Source organism: Heloderma suspectum, chromosome 4, assembly GCF_057233095.1.
Source record: "Heloderma suspectum isolate Gila_16-S chromosome 4, 16-S_ref, whole genome shotgun sequence".
NCBI classification, from domain to species: domain Eukaryota; kingdom Metazoa; phylum Chordata; class Lepidosauria; order Squamata; family Helodermatidae; genus Heloderma; species Heloderma suspectum.
The window spans coordinates 279,601,774-279,623,141 of NC_139461.1; the positions used below are offsets into that span (position 1 = coordinate 279,601,774).

The 21,368-nt window shown below is 42.8% G+C and overlaps 1 protein-coding gene across 2 annotated transcripts in view; it reads left to right on the forward strand.

The window, feature by feature from the left end:
- The window catches only part of PLCG1 (phospholipase C gamma 1), a 122,809-nt gene that overhangs the window by 1,589 nt on the left and 99,852 nt on the right, over positions 1-21,368 (forward strand). The gene's annotated exons all lie outside the window — the stretch shown is intronic.

The following is a 21,368-nucleotide window of genomic DNA, read 5'->3' on the forward strand; positions in this document are numbered from 1 at the left end:
GGGGAATGCTAGAAGTTGTAGGACTTTTTCCGTCTAAACATGCATAGGATTGCACCCTTAAGGCTGGACTGAAATTCTTTCTTGGGCCAAAGTTTATTGGCAGATCTAGGGCCAGTCACTATCTCTCAGCCTAGCTTAACCTCACTGGATTGTTCTGAGAGGATGTGAAAATGCTTTTCTTCACACAACAGATAATTACTGCTACAAAATGTTTGTAATGTTCATAGGCTTATCTGGATTTTTAATAGGGGAAGTGGACAAATTCATGGTGGATGGGGCTGTCAGTGGTGGTGATCTATAGTGGCTAAATCAACCTCCAGCATACCCCTTAATATCACTTGCTGGGGATAATAGCGATAAAGGGTTATTGCCTTCACTTTGGGCATGTAGGTTTCCCAGAAGCATCTTCTTGACTGCTGCAGGAAATGGGAAGTGGGACTAAATAGAGACCTTCAGTCTGATCCAGCAGGGTTCTTCTTATGATGATAAAAAGAGGTTGGGGAAATCCTGTGCATTAATGTGCAGGGAAGGCCCTGTTCATAACCGGATACAGTGGCTTTATGTAATTGAGCCTATAATTGCTGGCGAAAAGGTGTTGTAGGTAGTCAAGGTGCACAGAACTCTACCTTACTGCTCTGCCTTATGGGGAGTTCTATATTGCCCCCAAACATCACCTCCTCTACTGAGTATTTAATACAAGAAAGAATTTGGCATGCATATAACGGAAACACACTCCAATTGCAATATACCTTTGGCTCAAACTATGGTACAAAGACCTAAATAGATTTGGGGTTTGGCCACTTGCCAATTCAGAAATAACTCTTGATTTATTTTATATTTTTTCTGTGTATTATAAACATTTTCCACAATGATGAATATTGACCACCTGACAGTTCCACATATTCCACTTCTCCCTCTTGCTCTGCTGAGACATCAAAGCTGTAAGAGGAAAAGAGATTTCCTGTTTTTCTCATGATTTAAAATATATATCATAATTTTATTTTGGAACTATTCTCTATCAAGAGAGCTGATTTTTGGCATCCCCATTCTCAAATTTGAATACATTCCTGTAAGTTTTTAATTTGGGCTTTTAAATTTAAATTGTAGCACTTTTTAGAAGTAAAGGGGAAAATGCAGCTTTAAAAGTAGTATACTTTTTAAAAAACTTTCTCTTGTTTCAACTGCAAGTTCCAATTCATAATTCCTATAGCCAGGACAACAGTTAACTAATCACCTGTGGTGTGTAAAATCTGCCTCCAGGTGACCAGACATGGAGGTTTTTGTAAAATGAAAGAAGGTTTTCTTCTTCCATGGATATACCATAAATTAGTAAAACATGTATGAGCAGATTGACTAGTACAAAATACATTGAGCCAGTAAGTTTTGTGGACTTACTTTCAAGGCTGAATTCCTCCAACAAAGAGGTAGGCAATGTGGTGCCCATGGGTGCCCATGTCACATTTCTTGTTAAAAACTAATGTTAAAAAACATTTAACCCTGAGTAAAAAACTAATAAAAACTAACACAATAGGTTTCTGTTGATTCTGAAAACTGTGCGTTCAACGGGGTGCTTTAGTGAGTTGGGGCTCAGCCCCCACCCCTGCCTTGCACTCAGTCTTTTGTGCAGGTTACTTGTCTTTTGTGACTAGCCACTGCTCTCATGGCAGCCATTTTGTGGTGGTGCCCAGGACAGTTTCTCAAACTGCCAAATCTGCCCGCAGCCCAAAAATGTTGCTTACTCCTGCTCCACCAGATACACTGTCTATGCATCTCACAGCTGGTACGGCTGTACAAACTAACGTTGATTCATTATTATGTACATAAAGATTGTAGTATTCCATGAAATAAAAAGGTTTACTGTTCTGTGAACCTCACTTTTTAACAAATAGTGTCTGCTCCATCTGCGCTGGAATGTAAGTACAAACAGAGTTGGGGACTCTTCAGTCAAATTCTTTCTCCCCTTCATCCCTGCAGTGAAGTCATTCAGTGAACTGCTGGGGTACTGGAATCTCATGCCAGATAAAGTCTAGGAAATGAGCAGCTAAAGGTGCAAGGCTATGCAAGTTTAGACAGAAAAAAAATCCTACAACTCCCAGCATTCCCCAGCCAGCCATGTAGCTGGGGAATGCTGGGAGTTGTAGGACTTTTTTTCTGTCTAAACATGCATAGGATGGCACCCTAAGTTAGTAACACCCCTATTGCTTTTATTTATCTTGAGCTGGATATCCATCTGCAAAGTAAACAGTCCTGTGGCACCTTCAAGACCAGTAGATTTATTGTAGCATAGGCTTTGTGGGCTGGGGTCCACTTTGTAAAATCCATGAAGTCTTGTACTGTGCGTGCATGGGAAGAAATATAAACAGTGGGGCAAAAATGGTATAAAATGTGTAAGGATCCAGCAGGTCTGTGACATTTCTATGGAAAGGCCAAAAGTATCCATTGTTACATTTCATGGTTTCTGGCCCCATTCTTGTTCTTTGTACTTGTCATTAAAAAAATATACACAGACAGGCGCACTATCTCTGCCAGTTGACACCACTTCATGCATCTGAGGAAGTGGGCCCTGCTACAATAAATCTGGTGGTATTTCAGGTTCTTGCTTTTGTTGCAGCAGACTAACAGGGCTACCTTTTAGGAATCTGCAGAGTAAAAAAAAAAAAAGCTAATCTCTTAGATACAACCTTTAGTAACCAATTTATCAGCCTTGCAAGCAGATGTTTTCACAGCTGGATGGTGGATTGATTAGCTGTAATCCTCTTGTAAACCCTGCAATATGGGCCTGTAAACATACTAATTTAATATCTCTATCAAAGCTTCATATGCATTAATTTTGGGGACAATAGATCAGTTTAAATAAAGCTTTCCTGAGGAAGATTTACATTCCTGGATGCATCTTTTGCATCACTACTTTATCGGTGTTATAGAGTTCTTTGTGGGCATCAGTATTCAGTTGAAGATGGGGAGAATAATTTTCCTTCTTAGCAACACTGTATGCTTGGATTGATGGGATCCTTTTTCTCCTTTTAGCTGTAAGCTAGCCATATGCTGTTATATAATTTCCCATGTTTCGTGAGAAAATGCTGTTTAAAAATCTGTGTAGCCAAGATTGTCATTGATGGATGCTCATCTGGAGATACTTTGAGTGGGCAAGACATAAATTAGTCCCTCAGAAGTCCCTAAGGGGTCTCTGCCTCCGCGTACGTGTGTGTGTGTGTGTGTGTGTGTGTGTTAGGCACTCAAAATTCAAGGTGACGGATTGAAATGAACTGTTTATATATCATTTAAACAGCGTTGCAATTTCAGAACTTCCAAAATAATGAATGCTCTTAGCCTGTGTTATCTGTGCTTTGTAGCCTCAGTGTTTTAGTAAGGGCTAAGAAGCATTGTATGGCAGCCTTGCAGAGAAGTAGAAATGTTATCCACTTACCTTGGTGTGTTTAGTTATGTGTCACAGGGCACGTTTAAGTTGTGTGTCTGATTACTTGCTTCTCTTGAAAAGAATTTCCTACTTGTCCAATGTGAGGCACGTCTGGAAGGGTGGCGTGTAGCAGGGGTGGGGCCAAATACGGCCCTGGGGCATCCCAATTGGGCCAGCAGCCTCCTCTCTGCCCCACCCCAGTGCTGCAATTAGCTTTTTAAAAACCTAAGTACCATGGGGGCATGATTTCTAGTGTGGGGGGGAGTTCTGCTGGGTGGAGGAAGGGCTAACACTCCCCAAGCGCTGTTACCTCCCACGCTGCATTTAGGACAATGGAGGCTTTTTAAAAGCCTATTTGCTGTATGGCCCTGGAAATTTGAAATAGGCCTTATAGGTTGGGGTGTTGCTGGACTGGATTTTGAATACCTGTGTGACACCTCACATTAGGCAAGCAAGCCCTCAGATCCTGTGTTGCTGACATTTCAGGTGAGGCTTATGATGGCTTCTCACACGATATTCTGTACTTGAGTACCAATTCCTGAGTTCCAAATGCATGTGCAGTGTGCCAATCATGAAGTGTAGTTGTTGTGGGAGCTTTACAGTATACAAGGCCCTGTCCCACATCTTCTTGCAGCTTAAAAGGAAAGGTTCGGTTTGAAATACATGCCTTCCCTTCAAACTGTAGTTAGGCTGAGTGTGGTGTAGTATGTGGCACCTAGGATAATACTTATAGTAAAAGTGCTAGCTGCATTTAATTTAGACATTCAGCTTTATTTTAAGATCGGCAAGACAGGCCCTTCTCGTTTACCTGTGAGAACAGTTAGGTGGGTGAGCACATGACCTCTTCCACAGTGGCCCCACACCTCTGGAATAAGTTGCCATCAGGAGTCGTCCAGGCGCCATCATTGCAGGCTTTTAAGAAGGCCCTGAAAACATACTATTTTACTTTGACCTTCCCCTGATACGTTCACCGTTGTTGCTGTTTTTATTGCTGGTTCTATTGCTTTTTAAGACTGTATCAGTTTTTATTATGTGTTTTATTATTGTGCACCACCTTGGAAGGGCTTCTGCCCAGAAAGTTGGCCAAGAAATATTTTAAATAAATAAAATAAAATAAACAACTTATATACTGCTTGATATCATAAGATCTCTAAGTGGGTTACATAAGAAATGCATACAATCCAATATAAAAGCCAATATAAAAACAATATACACTAATAAATGCATAAAAATATTACAGAAATAGTAAAGTAGCAGTGCAATTACATGTTAGGGAAAGCCTGAGTAAACAGGCGCTGTTTAAGACATGTATATTTTGTACCAGGGGACTTGGACTTGAGAAAAGCATTTCTTGTGAGAAGTGGTTTGATTTGCTGTCTTCAGTGGATCTGTATCTTATTGTGCTTTATAAGAATAAAGTATGGCCTTTTTTCAGAATACTGTTAGTATGCTTACCACTGCAATTTGCAATGGGTAAAAAAACCTCGCATTTGCTCCTATGCAAATTGCAAGTGCAGGGGTTCTGTTCAGGATCAGAACCACAGCAGGGGGAAAGGGTTAAAGCTCCCCTACTCCCCACACCAGAGTCCTGATTCAGATCGGTTCTCTAGTGCCTATGATTTGGTGCTTTTCTGTGCAGGCTGGGGTGGAACCGAAGCCCTCTTCCCTCTGCAGCCAGCGTGAAAGGAGAGGACGAGGGGGCAGATCGAGGAGGCAAGGCACTTTGAGATAGATGGGAATGTGGATCACATCTGACCATTGGATGGAGGGTCCCCATTCCTTTTCCAGGTGATACCTAGAAACCTGTGGCTGAATGTAAAGATGGGCTTTATATTACCATAGATGCTAAGGAACAATGTGCTTTCTATGTTGTGCTTAAGCTGAGCACCAATTTTTAAATCTGCCTAACCAATTCTTTCCTTTCTCTCAAGCCCTAATGCTCAGTGTACTAAATCATGACCTGGTTTGCACATAACAACCCAGAGTATGGGTTAAGTATGGGCTGTTGTTGAATTGTGGGTTGTCATTACATGTGAACCCCTACACATGTAACTATGGGCAGTTAAACGCAAACAACCCAGAGTTCAGAACCCAACAACAAACCATGGGTTCTCTTCCTGGGTTGTTCGTGGTTAACAACCCTTAGTTAAACCATTGTGCAGGGTTTGCACATAACAACAACCCATGATTCAACAACAACAACCCACAATTCAACTACAACCAATACTCAACCCTACACGTACTCTAGGTTGTCGTTAACATGCGAACCAGGCCTACGCCTGAGAGGTGAAAGTTAAGCCTTGGGATCTAGTGCAGGAGCTCCCCACCCTTTTTTCATCATTTGAAGAATCCTGAAGCTAGATTTGCTTGATTTCATATTTTTAATGGGAATTCCTTGAAACAGCTGATTTCACTATGGGCCTAAAAGTCTGAGAGATTTGGCATCATCCCTACTGGTGAATAAGGGGTGTTAGAGTTTTTCATCTCCCCCCTCCCCCTCGCCAGGTGGATTGTAAAGAAAGATGTTTCATGCTTCCTAAACAGTCTGTTCCCTGTTCAGGAATGGTGCCTTTTAATATCTGGTTTTCACAAAGAGACAAATCCACAGTCATACTACCAACTGCTGTACCAGATCCATGAAATCAATTTGGAGCTCTCTGTAGCCATCCGTTTCTCATGTAATTGTAAAATTATAGGGTCTGGAGCATGCTAGAAGGTCACATTCTAATCTTCCCAATCCCCATGTATAAATTATTCACCACCACCACCACCCACTGTGCCACAAATAAGAAAACAAGAGAAACCAGAATGCAGAGTAGGCATTTCCAGATGACTTGAGCAAAGGAGCCAAGCCAAACTCTGCAAGGAGAAAAACTCCATCCTTACAAGCGATGGCTCACCCAGAAGTCCTTGTCAGGATTTCTATTGTTTTCTGAGTTCAAAATATTTATGTAATATGAAAAACAAGTAGCAAAACAAGAGCTGGGACACCATAATATAAAATACTTTTAGCTCCCACAGTGAACAGTGCCTTTTGTCTCCATGGACTTTTTAGGATATAGCAGGCTTACAGTTAATGCGCTGGGGGCCGTGGAGCCACATCTGTCTTGGTGTGCCATTAGGCATTGCCTCACTCCCATTATAGCTGAAGGAAGAGGCCTTTTGAGTATTCGTGTTGTTTTACTAAATATATTATTAAAAACATTGAAAGCACTGCTATGGCCTCTTGTCTGGCTGCAGGACAGCCCCACATTAACTATTAACAACTGTTGCAGGCCGGCACATGCCGTACTTATTCTTATGAGCATGTTTTGTGGGGCTGCTCCATGTGAAACACTTAGCCAAGCACTTAGCTGAGGGGAAAAAGTGCGCAAGGACAGGGAGCCAATAAGCGGGTCTTCTCTTCAAGACATCAGATGCTCCAGAATCAGTGCAGCTTGCTTTGATTGCAGGATCACTGAAACCCTAGTCTGGTGGGCCCTTCATCATTATAGCACCAGTCTGGAAGTAGCATCACTTTTGCCATAACAGGAATATCATTTTTCCACAGCAACGTAACCGCAGATCTAGTGCACCTAGCTTGACAACGCTGGGCCGGTTTGTCACTGCAGTGTATTCATACTCAGCTGTTGTTGGCTGATGTAATTTCACTAGAGGGCAATGGAGGATTTCAGTCTTGGGCTGTGTTGAATATTCCAGGCTTCCACCTTCAGTAACTGGCAAGGAATTCTTCAGCTTTATATCTGAAGTATTTGTCTAACGTAGGGGTGGGCAACTTGGTGCCCTCCAGATGTTTCGGACCATCATTCCCACAATTGCTTGCCATTGGCCATGCTGACCGGGGCTGATGGGAGTTGTAGTCCAAAACATCTGGTGGGCACCAGATCGCTTAAGCCTGGTCTAAAGTGCTTTTTCCTTGTGCATCCCATTTGATAGAAAATAGATTGGATGATTGAGATGATGGATTGGGAATGAACAACGGCGTGCCTCAAGCTCATCTGCTGCCTCCTCCCCTTCCGCTGTGCATGAGTGGAGGATATTAGAAACTTCTACTTCTAATTTGCAGTGGAACATAGTTTTCCTTTTTATTCTCAAACCTGGTCCAAATGGTGGAAAGGGGAGGAGGGAGCACATGACCCTAAGACTCGCATCTGCTTTGCTTCTGAGACTCCAAGCCATGGTTCGGAGCCTCCAGAACTTCCATCAGCCCTAACCAGCATGGCTAATGGTCAGGAATGCTGGGCGCTGAAGTCCAGGTTGGGGAAGGCTGGTTTGGAGGATTGTGTCTGAATATGACTATTCTCTGTGTGTGACTTTACCGGCCCATCCATGTCAGAAAAATGCTTCTATGGCAGTTTTTGTTGTCCCATATGTGGGCTATATCCATTTTGCTGTTGCATTAAAATAGCCAAAGTCTCTGTACTTTGTGTGTGTGTGTGTGTGTGTGTGTGTATAGTATATACAGTCAGGTAACTGAAGTGGTAATTCTCCCATTTTCCTGTATGTTCTAAATCAGGGGTAGGCAATTGGGGGAATTCGAGGGGCCATTTTTGCCTCTGGGCATCCCCCTCCTAGTGGCCGCCCTGGGAGGGAAGAAAAAGTAAATACGACTCCCCAACATCACTGGTTTGCTGTTGAAATTAAGCTGCATAGCGCTCAGTAGTGCTAAAAGGGCTCAATTTAACTTACCATCAAGCTAAATTTGTCCCTTTTAGTGCTTTACAGTAGCTACAGAGGGCTAAAATGGGCAAATTTAGCTTGATAGGGTGGTTTTGTCCTTTATAGAATTTTGTATTGGCTGCGGAGTGCCATTTTGTCTCTAATTAACACTTTTAAAAAATTCAAGATGCACGGGGGGCAACAGGGCTGCACGGGAGCTGTGTGTTGCCCACCCCTGTTCTAAATAATGGCATTCATGATGTGGGAGTTCTGTACTCTGTATCCTGCCTGACAACCTGCAGTCACTTTCATTTTCCTCTTGCCAAGACTCTGCTTTAAAAAAAAAAACAAGTCCAGATTTCCCCAAAACAACTAAAAAGTCAATAATGAGCGTGTATGAAAAAAATAGTGATTTTCAATATTATATTGATTGGTATAATTTATTCTGTGAGAAATCTTTGCTGATTGTACCGTGATGTGCGACAAAAAAGTGATTTATATATTCTCACTTTGACATTTTTAAAGGGATAAGCATTGCTCAAAGTAGATGAACTTAGAAAAAGTTACTACATAACATTTACATAATGTGATTTCATAACATAATGTTGGGGCACAGAACTTACATTTGCTTGGTGCAGGAAAATATCTGCTCTTGTTAGGAGATCCCCGCTGCTTGGTCATAGCATGCCTTTTCTCCAGAGTTTTGAGCTGTCAGTAGACAACTTCATTAACCATTTTTAATCCCCTGAACTCCCAGTTATAAGGGCTAGAGACTTGCTTTTAAAAGAATGAAAAGTGGGCATTCTGAGGCAGTTACATTCAGCATCAGATTAAACAGTGAAGAATGCTTATGGAAATACCAGCAGCTTTGGGCTTGATCGATCTAATATAAGAGAACTGCAGAAATATATGTGTGCAGTCTACTTGTACATTTCTTCTAGAGAAATCATACTGGTTGTACATTATGATGTGATCATCGTACGTTAAGATTTAAAGTACCATGTAGTGAGTTTCTGTTTACAGAATGGAGACTCAGAGACACACTCTGTCCATTGAGGGGCCCTGTCTCCAGAAACAAGGCACACCAGAAATGTGGAATTTCTGGAGTGGTTCCAACCGAGCATAAGAAACTGTAATCAGAGCAGGATATTGAGAGAGCTATAATGTGTGGAGAAATGCTCGGCCACATGCAGAGCCCTTTGGATTCTCGTAGATTCATAGAGCTGGAAGAGATCTTGGAGATCATCTAGTTCAACCCCTTATTCAGTGCAGGTTTGGAACGCAGGATGCAACTAAAGCATCCTTGACAGATGGCTGTCCAGCTTCTGCTTAAATACCTCTAGCGAAAGAGAGCCCACCACCTCCCAAGGGAGACTGTTCCACTCTTAAGCGGCTCTTACCAATAGGAAGCTTCCAGGGCTGGCCCTACCATTAGGCAGAGTGAGGCATTTGCCTCAGGCAGCAGGCGCTGGGTGATGTGGAGGGGGCAGCAGGAGCAGCCTCCTGGCTGTTCCCTTCTGTGGGAGAGCAGAGCTGTACGTTCCAGGTATCCTGCCCTGCACCCCTAAACTAGCCTGCTGCCCTCGCACAAGGCGGAGGATGTTGTCCCATTACCAGTGTTGAAGTAAGATTCAACAGCCAATCCATTTGGCTTCAGTAGGTGGAATGGGGGCTCCATCTTGTCCTTTGCTTCAGGCAGCAAAATGTCTTGGGCCAGTCCTGGAAGCTTCTCTTAATGTTTAGCTAAAATTTTCTGCCCTGCAATTTCCACCCATTAGTTCTAGTCCTGTTCTCTGGAACAACAGAGAAAATGGTGGTTTCAGTTTTCAGTAGGATGAAACTTCAGAGATTCATCCTTCGCTGAGCTTTTAAAGTATCAATATAACATTTATTGGAGATCTCCCACCCCTACAAAAAAAATCACACCATCTTTAATCTGGTATCATTACTGGTCATAACTTGCTGAGTTGGTTCAATATATTTAGCCCAATATATAAAAGTTAATCAGAGAGCCAGTGTGGTGAGGTGGTTAGGATGTTGGACTGGGACTCAGGAGACCTGGGTTCTAGTCTCCATTCGGCCATAAGGCTCCCTGGGTGACTTTGGGCCAGTCACTGACTCTCACCTAATATACCTCACAGGGTTGTTGTAAAGATGAAATGGAGAGGAGGAGGATCATGTACACCACCTTGGGGTCTTTGGAGGAAAGGTGGGATATAAATGTAAACAAATAAATACAAATAAATAATGTTGTCTACCACTGAGATGCAGCCACGACTTAATGCAGACCTGGTAGCTAGTGAAGGAAATACTGTTCTGTGAAACTTTTAATAATTAATGGTGCTTTCTGATTTTTATTATTAATCTCTGGGTTTATGGTGTTGTAGTTTTCCCAGCTTGTCTTTTCTTTGTAGATTTATCTATTTCATTCTTTTTATTGATGTTTTCTGAACATCTCCTTGGGAGCTCAGTGAGTGGAAGGGTGATCCGAAAATATACTAAATAAATAAATTCCCAACATTGAGTTTGCCATTGTCATTTGCTGCTACGCGTTGAATTTACATTTTCTGTGAGCTGTACACCTCAACTCCAAGCTCTCTTTCCTGGGTAGTCACATTCAATTCAGGCCCATAAGTGTATATGAGGTCAGGATTGTTGTTATTATTTTTTGCACCAATCTACATTGCTTTGCACTTAATTACATTTACCTGCTGTTTTATTGCCCAGTCATGCAGTTTGGAGAGATCCTTCTGGAGTTCTTCACAGTCTACTTTGGATGTTACCATTCTGGATATTTTGGTGTCATTTGCAGATCTCACCTGCAGGGTTACCAATTTGAGCCCTCTGGTACCTGATGCCCAGGTATTGATTGATTTCTGGGATCCATGTTAATAATTTCACTTGATCTTTGTATTCAGACTAATCTTTTTACATTGAGATCCGTGACAGACTTGTATGTTGTAATTACCGTTCTCTAGACTGTATCGGTTTTAAAAATAGATGAGATTAAGGACTCATTCCAATCATTTGGCAACCACTCTTCCTTCCAGACTTTGTGCATTAACTCCATTTGCTCTTCCTCCCGCGTATAAGTAACTCTGTTATCCATTCCAGGTAACTTATCATTTTTAATGGCCTAATGCAGGAAATAAGCAACATGCAGTCCACAGATTGCATTTGACCCAGACAGTACCACTTGTGAACTGTTTCGAATTCTACAAACCTTTATAGTTTACTTGTATTATCCCCAGCATGTAGTGGTAGAGAGAAATGTGATATTAAACATGCCCTTTAAAAGGCCAGTACATTTCTAGACCAAATCTAAGCAATTGCTGATTTTTTAAAGGGCTGGCTTTTGGTCCTTTTATTTCAAGGTAACACATTTTCGAATACAAATATTGTAATGAAAGGGTTGTATCCAAAGAGTTGTATCCAATGTTAGTCTAACTTAAGTCCCATTCATTTCAGTGGGGCTACTCTAAGTAGACTAACATTAGATACAGCCCTAACAGAGCCCTCAGTCTAACGAGCATCAATCCTGTAGGATTGTGCTCTAAAGTGTTGTATATCCATTATCTGTTGTTTGACATCTGCCTTAGCTGTGAAAGTGATCTGCAAATGACATGAGTCACATGCCATTAAAATGACATGTAACATGACGTGAACTGGCCTTCCCTCACTGTTGAACAGGCTACCCACTTTTGTCCTAACCGTTTTAGTCATTTCTTGACAGATTGGTACCATAACCTGTAGTTCAGCTGGAAGGATATCATGATGTTTTCAACCGATGATGATGCTATTCAGTTTTTTTAAAACAAAGTTTTGACTGATTTTTCTAAAAAAAAATCCATTCCCATCTATTTCCAGCCACCACCATAATAAACAAATGCCATTTTTATAATCCTCAGTAAAGCTTCTCTATCTTTACATAAAATTCCTTCTCTTGCTTTTCAGTGTAGTGTTTACATTTCTTAATAACCTCCCACTGCTCCCCCTGATCACTGTCTGTTGGACACCTACATGGTTATTAATACCCTTAAAATAGCAAAAAATATCAAAATAAATTCCCACTTCCTCTCATCTTTAAGGCCACCTTTATTAATCATCCCAGTGTGTGGGGTCACACATTGTCATTTGTGTAAGAATTGCATTGGTGCGACGGAAAATCTATATTCTGAATGCTAACAAAGCATCCCCCCGCCCCACAATATTTTTAATAGCTTCTGAACCTTTATCTAGTTCTTTTACCCATTGAACTATTGGCCCAAAACTAGTGGAACAGATTTCTGTAAGTAACTGTGAAACCATCAGTTTGACAGGTTGCCATGTGGTATTGAAATAAGCTTTTACAAAGTAGCAACCTCCTTCCAGGAACTATACTCCCCTGCTCCAGTCTTTGGGACTGAAGTATTACGTTATTTTTGTACCATAAATATTTGCATCCTGTCTTGTTCAACACCTTCAGGGGGATTGCAGCCCTGATGATGAAGGCTGATGAATAATGGGTACAGCCCAGAATTCTGAACAAACACTAGCTTCCCATTCTCTTTCAGGAGAGGGGAAATATTATGCATGGAGCATTCTTCTTCGTGGAAATTCCATACCTGTAATTGGAGCTCCTGGATGAGATACACTCAGTCACTAGTTCATCCTCCTCTCCATGTTTCTCTTCACACCTATTGACCTGGTTCACACAACGTGACAAGCCAGAGTACAGGTTGAGTGTGGGTTGTTACTGAACCATGCATTATTGTTGAATCATGGGTTATTGTGTGAACCCAGCCACACTAATAAATCATGGTGTGTTAACCACGAATAACCCACAGTTCATAACCCAACTGCAAACCGAGGGTTCTCTTCGTGGGTTGTTCGTGATTAACAAACCATGGTTTCTTAGCGCTGCTGGGTTCACACAACACAACAACCAGTGATTCAGCAACAACCCACAGTCAGCCCATACTCAGCCTGTACCCTGGCTTGTCATATTGTGTGAACCCATTGTCTAGCAGCTAGACAATATTGCCCTATGGTACTGAAATAAGTGGGACTAGAGGAATGATGGGCAGACTGCATTATGGCTCCATTCAGGTCAAAGGGTAGAACTGCAGGGAGACAAGTGTTGTACAGCACTAAGCCAGAGCTGGTCACATGGTACTCCCTGAACCCATTTAAAAGTTTCTAGGTCAGACTTGCTTGCTGGTTGGAGTAACATGGACTTAGCTATCAGGGGTGGTTCCAGGCTTGAGAGGGCTCTGGGCAAAGTGTCCTCTGGTAGGCCTCCTCCTCTGACACTGGGCTCTGGTCGGCTTACCCTATGGTGGTGGCAGTGCTCCAAGCTGCACTGGGCAGCTGGGTGTGGCCAGCCTTTTAATTTCCCACAATGCCCCAGAGTGACTATAGGTCAAGGGCATTGTGGGAGATTTAAAAGCTGACTTGGAGATTCTCAGAGTGCCAGGCCAGGAATTTAAATGGTTGTGAACTGCCCAGAGAACTTCATCTATTGGGTGGTTTAGAAATGTAATTAATTAATCAATAAATTAAAGTAAAATAAATTAAAGGGGACACAGGGCAGTCATCAATTGTGGGTGTTGCCAGGGCCACATCTATTTTCTTCTCTTAAGGAATGCTGCGAGTCAGGTTTGGTTGACGATGGTGACTGGTCCATGGGCACTGAGTAAGTATCATGGCGGAGTGCAAATTTTTCTGACTTGGACTGGCAAGACCCAGGATAAATCTATCTATTATACCACACAGCCTTGCCCTTTCCTCACTCTCGACTTCACATTGTCCTACCCACCCAGTCACCTGCCTCAGCTTACAGGAGCTAGATAATATATCTATGTCCCCAGACATATTAGTTTCCTTTGAATCAGAATCTCATTGGAAACTGCATGGCAATTACTTTGACTAGATCAGTCCCCCCCCCCAACTCTGTTCCTGTGATCCTTCTGAAGTGTGTATGTGTGTGCTTAAGCTTTCCAAAATATAAGAAATAAAATGTTCTCAGATGTGTGGTCTGGAAAAAAAAAAAAAAGGCAAGGAGCAGGTCTGCGAAGCTCGCTTTCATGTCCATGAAGGATAAATGCTTGGAAACAACAAGCCTGTTCAAAAATAGAGTTGTGCCATTACTTGCTAACACAACTGGTCACCACAGTAAGTTGCAGGGGGGCAATAATTGGCCTGTAAAATATCTATATAAATTCATAAACAAATCTGAACCAATTCACCTAAGAAGATTTGCTCATTCTCCAGCCATCCCCATCTTGGGAACTGCTGTTGGCTGTGAATCTTTGGTTTGTGTGTTATGTTGCCCATCTGAATGCAAACCCAAAGATGGTTGGGACTGCCTGTACCTAGAGCAAAAATCTCTTGGACCTCAGGATCCTGTTTGCTACTAGCAAGTATTGAGTAGTGTTGGAAGAAATATTGGAGTGCTTATATAGTGGGAAACCAAGCCAATTATGCAAGCCTCCAGCTGAGTCTATACAAAAGGAAGCTATTGCAGAAGTTAAAACGAGGCAGATATGAATCCTGGTGACCAAGTAATCTCATCCATAAAACACTGCTATAGGCAGCTGTGGATTCTGACTGCCAGATGAACAGTCTCATGTTGCTGTTCTCCAAATGGCATGGAAACTGCTTAAGAAAGCAGAAACTTCCCTGTTTGAGGGTCCAGCTGAAACCCTCTCTTAGCAGATGCTCAATAATCAGTTACAGGTCAAATAAAATCTGTGCTGGGAAACTTACTTTAAAGGGCTCTTATATATTCCTTTACTGTTTACTGCTTGGGAATCTTTTTTAGATGTAGAGTGGTTTATAAAATTTGTAAATAAATAAAAAGTTATATATTTTTAATGAGAGGATTTTTAAAATCTAAGGCAGAAGCTAAAGTGCTAGTTAGTATTAAGTGTCATCTGTGTCCTCCCCCTTTTTCGGATGTTGCTAATGCCGTTCCGGTAAGAATAGCTCTACTCTCTAACAACACTTGCTACAAGATATGTCAGTAATTTAATTGATTCTCTTGGGTCTTTTAGTCTATTGAACGTATTTCCTTCAGTTAATCCATCTAAACAGTGATTACAGCCGAAGAACAGAAATGGCAGACTAGCTCTAAAAAGTGTTGGTTTCCCAAGCGGCCATTTGTATTCCCTTTCTTGGGCACCAATTTCATTGTTTGCTCGATGGGAGCTGCGCAGTATTAGCGCTGCAAATCAACAACTGGGGCTGTAGATGGGAGGGTTAATGAGAACTTCCCAAGCTGGGGAGAGTAGAGAGCTGGGGAGGTGGGTGATCAACTAGCATGTAGGACTTGCTTGCGAGTAGATGTTCGTAACAAACCCCTCATACACATTTCTGAGGCGGGCAGGCAAGCAGGCAGCTGCCGCCTCCGGGGACTGAGCCAGCGCTGAGAGCAGAGCGCGCGGAGCTGGGGAGGAGGAGAGAGTGAGTAGCACGTAGTCTATCAACTGCCCGATCAGCAGTCTCCCCCCTCCCGCACAAACACAGGATCAATGAAGTGCTTCTGAAGTGGCAGGGCAGATGTTTATGAAAACCATCTGCCCTGGCACCCACCCTTTCTCAGCTACGCAGCTTCGAATCCACAGGCATCCAGCGTTTCTCAGCTGTGTTCCTTTGTAGCTGAACATCTCCATGCTCAAGCTTGATACTTAAAGTGAGAGAGGCAGTGACCTGGAACCGAAGGCAATGAGTTACTTCCCAGTAGACATGTTTGCCCCTCTGCTCTCCCCCCGCCCCAGGCTACTTTCCCTTCCACCAGTCAGCGCGGCTTTCACCAGCCCGCTTCTTCATGCCTCTGTAACTGCAGAGCTGCGAAGGAGGAACGCGGAGGGGCATCACTAACGACACTGCGATTTCAATCCGAGGAAGGGACAGACAGCGCAACCCTCGGCAGCGAACCCGAAGGAAGTGAAAACTGCAGCAAACGGACTCTGAGAAAATCTGGATTTCTCCGTGAAAACCACAATTGGGCTGTGAAGCGGCGACTGCATCATCTGTCGCAAAGATCTTCCCTTTGAAGCAGCACTGGGGCAAATGGCTCGTGTAGATGGGGCCTTGGATTAATTTTTAGGGGTTGCATGGCAGTTTTTCTGTGGAGCATTGGGTAGCTTTTCTTCCTCTTCTGGGGTTTCAGATCTGTACTAGAATGGTAAAAGCCCTCTTGAACTACCCAGGTCTGTTAGGGTGTGCTCATATAATTCTGGGGAGGGCAACGTGAATTTAAGGGTGGATCTTGGAGAGAACTAGGCTTGCAACTGAGCAAAATTTGAACCATGGTCACAGCCTGGAAGGTGGGGAAGAGAAGAGTACCGATTAGAGACACACACAGAACCATTAATTCAGTAGTTAAGATAGGAGCTTGTGATGGAAGCAAGATTCAAAGGTTTGGGTTGGTTGGTTGGTTGGTTGGTTGGTTGATTTCCTTCTTATGATGCCCTCTTAGCTTTAAACATATATATATACAGAATACTTTCAGCACAATGGATTAAAACCTAGTTACAACTTATATCTTTAAATATACTTTGTGGGAAACTTTAGGTTTGGGTTCAGTCTATAGCATGATTTTTGATGGAGAAAAGCCACCATAAAATGATATTTTCTGGTCACTTTTTTCATGGTGAAAGAGTTTCATGTGCCCTACATGGATGCATTCTTAGCAGCTGCTGGAAATACAAGTCCTCCCTGAAAGGAGAAGCCCCATTCTTGTATGGCCTTGTTAATACCTTTTCGGACTTGCATTCCTGGCTGCCGCGATAAGTGTCCACTCTCCCAATCTTGAGGCTGATTCAGATGGCTTGAAGGAAGATAGTTTGTTTATCTCATCAGAGATGAAGATTGCAACGCTTGTTCCTGATATCTTCTGAGGAAACACCACTGCATTCTAAATGTGTCTGGATTTTGTTCCTTCAGTAGTTATGTCTTCTGTTGAACAATCCTCTGTTGAATTGTTGAATTGCAGTTTGATTGTTTGGAGAAGACCAATTCCTTGCTTTTCAAGATGATGTTGAAATTAGGGTGACCGTATGTCCTACTTTACAGAGGACAGACCTCTGTTTGAAGGACTGTCTGGTCCAAGTCCCATTTAAAGATAAAGAAGCCTAAGAAGGGAGAGTGAGGGCCTTGAAGTTGCCCATCAACAGTTAGTATCTGGACAGCAGCCTGAGCAGCAGGCACACAGGTCAGCTGGTCACAATCTTCCCCAGTATGGGGAAGTAAGTAAGAAGTAAACTTATAGTAATTATTTCCAAATTTGCATTTTTACATAAAAATAGCATACACAGATTTTATGCAAATCTGTATCCTTCTTCGTCCTCTTTTTTGGTGATGTATTTCCTCTTTTTTGGCAATGTGTAACTGGCCACCCTGTGTTGGATGAGTATTAGATTTCAGGTTACTGTCTGTGTCTGTTCTGTGATATTTTTGTAGCTCAAAGTGTTATTATTTGTGCTCTTCAGAAAAGCAGCACAAAATGTTTTAAATGGTTATTTTCCTATATAGCATCATGTTAAGGTGTAAGGTGTGTTGTAATGCAGAAGAAGACTATTGTTCTCCATTTCTCGTGGGATACTGAGGCTGAGAAAGAGTGACTAATGTAGAAAACCTTGTCTTTCAAATCTAACTCTGTGCCAGCAGACAAAACTGTTCCTTTATTTGCTTTACAGTCCAGTCCTGTTCATGTTCACTCAGATGTACGCCCCACTGACTCGCATAGGACTTGTTCCCAAGTTAAATGTGCATGGGATTGCACTCTTAGTGACCTGGTATCCCAGGGTTTCTTCCAGATTCTTCTCCTTGAAACATGTTGAGCAGAGTGATCCAAACCACTGCTGCGGGCTGGCTGAGGGTCTGTGGCAAAAGTCCCATTCCACTGCAGAGAAGAGCTCCATTTTGTGGGGTGGCACTCCTGTCCAGGAGACACCAGCATACGCCTGCATAAAGCTCGACAGGCATGGAAGCACCTCTGGTGGTGTTTCCATCAGTAGTAAGGGCCAAAATGGGGTGTTTCAGGGGCATTCTTGGATCCACAGGATCCAATAACCATTGGGGTTAATGGGAGGGGAAACGTTAAGAAAGAGAAAGACAGAGAAAATGCTGCTTCCTGTCTGCAGTGAGGCGGCAGGGCTTAGGAACTGGTGGTTCCTCTGCCATGGAAATCCAGCCCTCCCCCACCTTAGGATTGCTGTTTGTTTCTTATAAGGCCAATTAACTCATCTATGCTCTCTGAGAAACCACCTGGTCTCTGAGGTCTGAGAACATAAACCTGGTTTGCACAATTGGGACTGGGGAAATAAGCCATGGTGGCTTATTTCCCCTGCTGTGTGTGCTGGTCAGATTAGCACAGTTACCCTTGGCACGGCTTGTTATGTCATGTCAACCTGGCCAGGGTAGCTTGTTGCCATGGGTAACAAGCCACCCAGAACCCCACAACAGCACATGGGTTCTGGGTGGCTTGTTATCCATGACAACAAGTCACCCTGGCCAGGTTTGCATGACATAACAAGCCACGCTGCCAAGGGTAATTATGCTAGTCCTCCTGGCACGTGACCGGCATGCGCAGGATGGTTAGTGAGCTACCATGGCTTATTAACCACCCTGCGATTGTGTGAACCAGGTCAGTATTTCTTGCCTTCTAAAGAAAATGGCATAGATAGTGGAGAGGCAGAAGGGAGGTGAGCTGCATCCCAGTGGGAAGCCCAATGTGGGCTGAAGGCAGCTGTTGAAACGAATTTTTCCTGTTTACATGCTGGGAGAGGTGCCGGATGGTGACTGAATTGCCTGTGTTTGTGTGTGTGCATACATGTGCACACATGTAATTGTTTTCCTTTCGAGAACTTGTGCCTAGTATTGTACCTAGCTGTTTATTTTTTTTTTCAGTTTCCCTGTCCACTGAGTGGATACTTAAACAGAGCAGTTCTCCTTGGTGTCTCTACTTCATTTTTAATAAACTACTTTTGGATTGTTGATCCCAAGCAAGCCATGCGGGTGTCTCTCTGTCAGCTTTAAGTGTGCACACACTGCTACCGACAGACTTGTGTGGTTTGGTAATGATGGTTCTTAAATCCCACATGTTCCTTTTTCAACTGCGTTTTTTAAAAATAAATGAACTAAATAAAGCATGATGGTGGAAATCATCTTTCAGGTATGATGTCTGGCATTGGTAGAACTTGATTCTGGGAAACACAAATGTACCTGATGCTGTTGCATCTGTGGCTGAAAATTATTATTTTCCTTGGGGTGAAGGCAGTGGGGATGGGATACAAGATAAATTCACAGCAGCCAAAACTATGCTCAGCTGAAACACCAGTGCATAGGATCTGATGCCAAGGTGCCACTGCAAGCAGATGGCTCATTTTCTGGTCCTCAGACCCAGCCTGTCCCTTCGTGCTGATGCACCAGTGGTTTTGCCTGTTCTATGCTTGGCTACTTGGAGAGGCTTTCCTCCTTTGCAGTGCCCTACCCGGTGTTTCATTTTTTTAGTGGGTGTGGTAAGTGGAAAACAAATACATTTTTTAGTTGCAGCTAGGACAGAGCTTGGCAAATCTTTCCCACTCATCCAACGCAGGACATTGTTTGCTTTTTTCCTTTACTTTTTGCATCTTGCCTTTTGAGCCAAAGGCTCAAGAAGACAACTAACAGCATTAAAACCTGATGGATAATGAAGCAACAACTAAAACATGAAGCAATCCATTCAGCAGCAGTGACAATGAACAAAACAAGCAGCTATAAAAAAAAAACCTCAGTAAAAAAGCCGGGGAAGGAGATCTCTTTTAAACTCAGAGCACCCCAAATGCCTCTGGAAAAGATCACTGTCTTTGCCTGGCATTGGAAGACTATTTATTTATTCATTCATTCATTCATTCATTTCATTTCTATACTGCCCAATAGCCGAAGCTCTCTGGGCGGTTCACAAAAATTAAAACCAAACGGCACACAATAAAACAATTTAAAATATATAGAACATTAAAACCACAATATAACAATACAACCACAATAAAACCTAGCAGCAGTGCAGGAATTTAAAATACAGATTTAAAACAGCAAAGCTAAAAGTGCCTGGGAAAATAAAAAGGTCTTCACCTGGTGCTGAAAGGAATACAATGTAGGTGCCAGGCGAACCTCACTAGGGAGCTCATTCCACAGCCGGGGTGCCACAGCAGAAAAAGCCCTCCTCCTAGTAGCCACCTGCCTCACTTCCTTTGGCAGGGGCTCATGGAGAAGGGCTGCTGAGGATGATCTTATGGTCCGGGCAGGCACATATGGGAGGAGGGACTAGAAACAAAAGGAAGAGGGTGGGATGCAATCTCCCCCCACCCCGCACTCCAGGAGGGAGTTCCAAAGCCTCTATGCTAGCCTTCACCAACCTGGAGCCTTCCAAATGATTTGGACTACAACTCCCAGCATCCCTGATCACTGACCATGCTGGTTGGTGCTAATGGGAGTTGTAGTCCAAAACATCTGGAGGGCATCAATTTGGGAGAGGCTACTCTATACTACTGTAGAGAAGGCAGTATCTCAAATATGCGCCCCCCCATTTCAAACAGTGAGGGGGACTCAAAAAAAGCCTCTTGAGGAAGATCTTCAGCAGGTAGGTTTATAAGCAGATTAACCAGTGGCTTCAAAGAGTAGTGATGGCAGGCAGGCAGATCTGATGACAAAAAGGTGATTCTAAGGCTAAAGAAGTCATAGTAAGGGGAGGGATTGCTGGAGAAGGCTTGATGTATTTTCTATTACTTGTTGACAGAGATATTGTGCACATTTCCACCTCTGTCCCATTTCTGTAAAATAGACACCAACTGCACAAACTGCCCAAGCGCTGTCAACATGCTAGCTTAATTATAATTTGACAGTTCAGTGTTTTCTGTTTTAAGCGTTGGTGGTTTCTGAATGTTTTATTTTTATTTCTAGGAAGTAAAGACCTAACCGTTTAATAATAAAAATGAACTTAGCTATGCTGGATTGGTGCCAGTTAAGCTCTGGCATTCACTCCTGTTTTTTCTTGCCAGAGCATCGCTTCAGATCTAAAGGTTTCATTCTGAGTGTACTTCTTTGGAACCTTTCATCTCTCATTTGGTAGACAGTCCAGCAGAGGGCTGGAACCTATTACAGGAAGGAGTAGAGAGGAGTTGTTGAAGTATTTTAAACTTAGATTTAGACCTCTGTTTGTTTTGTTTTGTTGCATTTTAAAAGAAAGGACATGCAGTTTGAGTTCAGCATAAACAGCAATATTATCATGAAACCATTTAACCTTTTTCTGAAACATCAGAAATCCAAG